This window comes from Erpetoichthys calabaricus, chromosome 17, assembly GCF_900747795.2.
Source record: "Erpetoichthys calabaricus chromosome 17, fErpCal1.3, whole genome shotgun sequence".
Classification (NCBI taxonomy): Eukaryota; Metazoa; Chordata; class Cladistia; order Polypteriformes; family Polypteridae; genus Erpetoichthys; species Erpetoichthys calabaricus.
In genome coordinates, this window is record NC_041410.2 from 59,205,538 (window position 1) to 59,211,537 (window position 6,000).

At 48.4% G+C, this 6,000-nt stretch overlaps 1 long non-coding RNA gene across 1 annotated transcript in view; it reads left to right on the forward strand.

Moving 5' to 3' along the window:
• Window positions 1–5,249, forward strand: part of LOC114667959 (uncharacterized) — a 30,893-nt gene extending 25,644 nt beyond the window's left edge. The window contains exons 2-3 of the long non-coding RNA XR_003718811.1: window positions 4,579–4,685; window positions 5,115–5,249. This is a non-coding gene — a long non-coding RNA (uncharacterized LOC114667959). The remainder of the gene's footprint in view (window positions 1–4,578; window positions 4,686–5,114) is intronic.
• Window positions 5,250–6,000: the final 751 nt, after the last annotated feature.

The following is a 6,000-nucleotide window of genomic DNA, read 5'->3' on the forward strand; positions in this document are numbered from 1 at the left end:
ACGTGCCCAAATGGACAGACACAATGAACGTAGACGCATACAGCGCGCGTCTCAAAGTGCTGCATCGAAACAAGCACGATTTCAAAAGAAAGAGCTCGCGACTCAGACATACAAAAAAGGGAGCGAATAGACAGAATAAATGAACGAAGACGTGTACAACGCGCATATGACCTGCCAGAAAAAAAGCAAGCAAGACTCCAAAAGCAGAAAGCTCAACTGACCGACATACAAAAACGGACAAGGCTCGATACAAACAATGCACGACGTAGACTGAAACTGACTTTTGGCAAAGCGGAGGCGAATCAATTAAAACTACAAAATAGCGCGTCACAAATAATGGACATGCAACAACGCGGCACTCAAACGCCACAAGCAAAACATGCCCGTCGCGGACATCAACGCAAGACAACGCCTTCAATAATGAGTCCACTATTGAGGAAAATTCATTGGGATTAATGAATGTCATTTGCAATCATTGTCATTCACTTAACTTCCCAGAAGAAACAACTGGCAATACAAATAATGAATTTACATGTTGTTGTCAAAAGGGGCAGATTAGACTGCCTCCTTTACATTCATATCCTGAATATCTACAGAAGCTTCTAACTAACGATGTGCCTGAAAGTAAAAACTTTATGAACTGCATTAGATCCTACAATAGTTCATTTGCTTTTGCATCTACCGGAGTACATATCAGGCCACCACTACCCATCCAACACAGTGGTTCCTTCCCAGCATCCTGTGCCAATTTCTGTCCCAACCTCATAAATACTCCAACTGTCACTTGTTTTTTGTCTGTTGTTATGACTACAACTTTGACCATAATCTTCTCAAGAAGAACTTCACAGTATATGGGGACGGATTCCCCAACACTTTATAATCTCTCGTGTGTCTTTATTTTACAGTGGCATAGCCAGCAGGATACGAAAGTCCAAAAATGTCAGAAGAGCAGGACCTGAACGCTGTCTTGACCACCATAATGATCGAGCTCCAGACTTTGAAATTGGAGCTCACGACGACCAGGACAGAGCTGGCGGAGACCAAGACACGGCTGGCAGCTGCAGAAGCAGTAAAACCGGAGCCCGCACGACCTCCACCTCCTCTGATCGTTCCACTCACTGAGATGAACGATATAGAGTCTTATCTACTGATATTCGAGAGGACTGCCTCTCGTAATCAGTGGCAGAGGGCGGAGTGGGGCTCCATACTAGTGCCGTACTTGAAGGGCGCTGCAGAGCGTGCCTATTATGACCTCCCCAAGGAGGAAGCCGCCAATTATGACCTCCTGAAGGCCATGATCTATAAGCTCTATGGCATGACCTCGGGCCAGCAGGTGAGGGAGTGATGGCACTGGAAGTTTGACCCTGACAGCCCAGCGAGGGCCCAGGCATTCATGTTCTGGGGCAAGCTGGGGCGCAGGCTAAGGCCGGATATAAACCAGGCGCGCCAGGTGGTAGAGCAGGTGGCCTGTGAGGGTCTAATGAATGCCATGCCGAAATACCTTGCCCAGCAGGTCCGCATCCTATAAGTACATGAACGGTCTTCTGGAGATCTTAGAGTGCCAACTGGCAGTGAACCAAGGTGGGGGGGTCAGAAAAGTCTGCTCACGGGGCCGATAGGGACGTGTCGCTCCTCCTGTACCTACCCGTTGCGCTACGGAGGCTCTGGCAAAACCTAAGGAGAAGATTCCCAGCCCACTGCGCTGTTTCAAGTGCGGGGAGCTGGGACACATTCTGACAGCCTGCCCTCTCAACGCCGAGCCGATGGACAGCACTTGGCTCAAAGGAGAGGAGGTACTGTGCTCTGTCGATTCCCCTGGCTGTTCCAAACACAGGAGTGGTACTGGTGAATGGGCATTCAGTGCTGGCATTGTTTGATTCCGGGAGCAATATAACCATTGTTGCTTGCCGTTATGTTCTGCCGCGACAATGGGTAACCCAGAAAATGAGTGTGACCTGTGTACATGGGGAGACCAGACTGTATAGGTCCGCAAAATGCTTTATAACCTGCAAGGGTGACCCCAAACAACTGCTCGTCACTGTCCTGCCCGAGCCCCCCTTCCTGGTTATACTAGTCCATGACTGATCGGAAAATAAAAGCGTTAGGCAGGAGCCTAAGTTGTGTCTAATTACGGACGGACAAGAAGACGTCCCAGCTACTCCTACGCCATGCTCATCAGCGACTATTGATGACGTGGACCCTTCCACAATTAACCTCAACCTGGAAGTAAATCTGAGCGAGTGGGGATCCGGGGCGGGTATCTCCACCCCCGGTCCACCACCAAGATCCATTAACCAGCCTAGACTTCCAGTTTCAGTCTACGCCGGCTTCATTTAAAAGAGAACAGTGGAACGATGCTTCTCTGAAGTTCACCAGGAATGCCATTGTTTCTGTCGACAAACAAACACTGGAAACTCCCCCACCACCGGGACTCTACTTTGTTCTAAAAAACGATATGTTGTATCGTGCAGTGGAACATGAAAGCGAGGTCAGGATGTTGTTGTTACCTGCGAGAGGTCTGCGAGCTAGCCCACACCCACCCTTTGGCACTGAGAAAACGTTAGAGAGAGTGAAACTCTGATTCTATTGGTCCGAAATCAACGAGGAGGTCCGACGTTCCTGTTAGTCCTGTCCGGAGTGTCAGATATGTCAGATACCCAGGAGGGAGCGTGCTCCTCTAGTTCCAATTCCCCTCATTGATATACCCTTAGAAAGGATCGGTGTCAATCTTGTAGGTCCCTTGGAGCCTTCGACGAGAGGCCATAAATACATATTAGTTATGGTCAATTACGCTACTCGATACCCAGAAGCGGTTCCACTGCGAACGGCCAATGCTAAGAATATCGTACGGGAATTGGTAGGGCTTTTTACACGAGTGCGTATACCCAAGGAAGTCCTTACGGAGCAGGGTACACCCTTTACTTCGGATACGTTGAGGGAGGTTGCCAAGTTACTCCGTATTAAGCATCTCAGAATGTCTGTTTATCACCCACAGATGTACAGGTTGGTGAAAAGGTTCAGCCAAACCCTCAAACAGATGCTCTGCAAGGTAGTCAGCGAGGACGGTAAGAACTGGGACCAGTTTCTGCTTCTGGTGCTTTTTGCTAATCGGGAGGTGCCTCAAGCTTCTACGGGGTTTTCCCCTTTTGAGATTTTGTACGGATGCCAACCCCGGGGTATATTGGACATCCTAAAAGAAGGATGGGAAGGAGAGGCACTTCCCTCCACCAATATATCCATATTACTAACCAAGAATGGTAAACCGGATGGCATGGACGCAGGTTTACTAACTTAACCGGATGGCATGGACGCAGGTACACGGCGATGGGACCATGAGACGTACTGCACAGGCGCGTGCAGTGCACGTCTCATAAACCGCAATCAAAGTCGTATCCACTGCGAACGAAGGACTCACGGCCCAAAAATGAAACAGCTCAACTGACGTGAATGAGAAATGAAGCAACAAGGCGCCCATAGCTAACGACTACCGACACAGCCACGCCAAAAAGAGGATTCTCTGCTGCAGCCCGGATTCAAATGGAAGAGGCTACGGCGGCCCCACAAGTCCACAAAGATAGTACGAAAGGCACAGGCATCAATGCCATATTGTGAGTGGCACTACTATGGAGGGCGCAGGCATCACCACCATATTGTGTGTGGCACTACTGTGGAGTGAAGTTAGGAATAATGTGCTGCTTGGGGTAGAACAAACCACTGAATGCTTTACACCAAATTCAAACACAATGCAGCTCAACGATACAAACACGAGCCCACCTGGATAAGATCAATGAACGCAGGCGCCTACACCGCGCGTCTGAAACTGCAGAAGCAAAGCAGGCACGGGTTCAAAACGAACAAGCTCGACTGACGGATATACAAACGCAAGCCCACCTGGATAAAATCAATGAACGCAGGCGTCTACAACGTGCGTATGAAATGCCGCAAGCAAAGCGGGCACGGCTCCAAGACAAACGAGCTCGACTAATGTATTTCAGGATACCCAACGCCGGGGGTAGGCGAGCGACGCGAGCAGGGGGCGGAGCCCCCCTTGTTGGAATATATCGCACACTTGATAGATTGGTCTAAATCCGACCTCTGCTAAAAGAACACATGTCGAAAGCTCAAGCAGCGCAGGTGTGGAATTATAACAGGAATACCTCCCTGCGGTAGTTCCAGCCAGAAGAGCGAGTGATGGTGCTAAATTATAGGCTCATTGGCAAGGTCCTTACGAGGTTAAAGAGAGTGAAACAACCAAACCATTGACCGAGAGAGCGGGTGTATCATGTCATCTTACTAAAGCCGTGGAAGGACAGGGAAGACTGCCCTCTCACTGGCCCGTCCCACTCCCTTTTCTCAAAAGGATCTGTCCTTAACCTTGGCCACAATTTGAGTCCCCACCAGCGACAGGAGCTGGAAGCTGCGATCCTGTCTGTCAAGGCACCTAGCCACAGCTCGCTGAAACGGGCCCCTTTGGTGTGGGATGAAAAGACAGAACGGGCATTCAGTGACTTAAAAATGGCCCTTACGTCGGCACCTGTTTTGAGAACTCCTGATTTTTCTCTCCCTTTTATTCTCCAGATTGATGCTTCGGACACAGGTCTAGGTGCCATGCTGAGCCAAAGCATCGATGGTGTCGAACACCACGTGATGTCCCCAAGCCAGAAACTGATGGACCGGGAGACAAGGTATGCAGTGGTAGAACAGGAGGCTCTGGCAATAAAGTGGGCGGTGACTCAACTGTGGTCCTACCTGTTGGGTCGGGAGTTTACCCTGGTGACGGACCATGCCGCCCTCCACTGGATGGCTGTCCATAAGGAATAGAACCCCCAGGTCACCAGGTGGTTTTTGGACTTGCAGCCATATAAGTTCACATCACTTATCATCGGGGTACACTCCCGGCTAACGCTGATGCTCTCACTCAGTTTCTCGACCTCTCGGTTCAGGTCGCCCAACCTGGTGGTCTGGGCCCGGGGGGGGATGGGGAAGGGGGGTTGTTTTACTGTCATGTCATGCATGAGCGCATAGGGAACAGCTTGAAGGCCCGACAAGCAATGCGAAATCACAGGTCAGGGGACAATGGGAGTGTACTAACCTTTCTCTCTTTGTTCCTTCAGGAAAGATGAAAATCCACCGCTGTGAGTTCACCATCTGAGGATGTGAGGATGTCACCACTACCCATCCACCACAGTGGTTCCTTCCCAGCATCCTGTGCCAATTTCTGTCCCCACCTCATAAATACTTCGACTGTCATTTGCTTTTTGTCTGTTGTTATGACTACAACTTTGACCATAATGTTCTCAAGAAGAACTTCACAGTATATGGAGACAGATTCCTCAATACTTTATAATCTCTCGTGTGTCTTTATTTTGCAATATATATTTATATATACTAGGGAGCTCTGCCCCCTGCTCGCTTCACTTGCCAACCCCTGGGCGGGCACTACCCACTTTGTGGATCTGCCACTCGCATATGGGGAAGCGGATCTATAATTTAAACATATTGTTATTTTCATGGGAATTGTTACATATGCATAATAGAACTAACTATTTTACATTACAATGAGTAATTAACCATAGTAAAAAATAGTAAAACATAATAAATTGATAGAAAATTATGTTTCATGTTGCGTTAGAGGTATTCATTGTGTTATACGTTTTCATTCTTTTCAGTGTTTGTGCAGATATTGCATCAGGTAGTGCCATGTCAGAAGTGGTCACACTAGAAGGTGATAATAAGGGAACAGTGACTGTGTCATTAAATCTTTGGGGTGGTTCTACAGCTATTTTCTCAGTATTTTGTTATATCTTCACTACTGGATTTGGATTTTTTTATGTCAGTCTCACATATTCACTGAAGTTGTCAGTAACTGATCAATATGCCTTCTCGACATGTTGTGGTCATTAGTTTCCACCGTGTAAGACACTTGACCTGCAAAATCAACATGAATTCTATGCCATGGCTCAACCAGCCACTTCCATGGATGCGAAGGATCAAATTGAG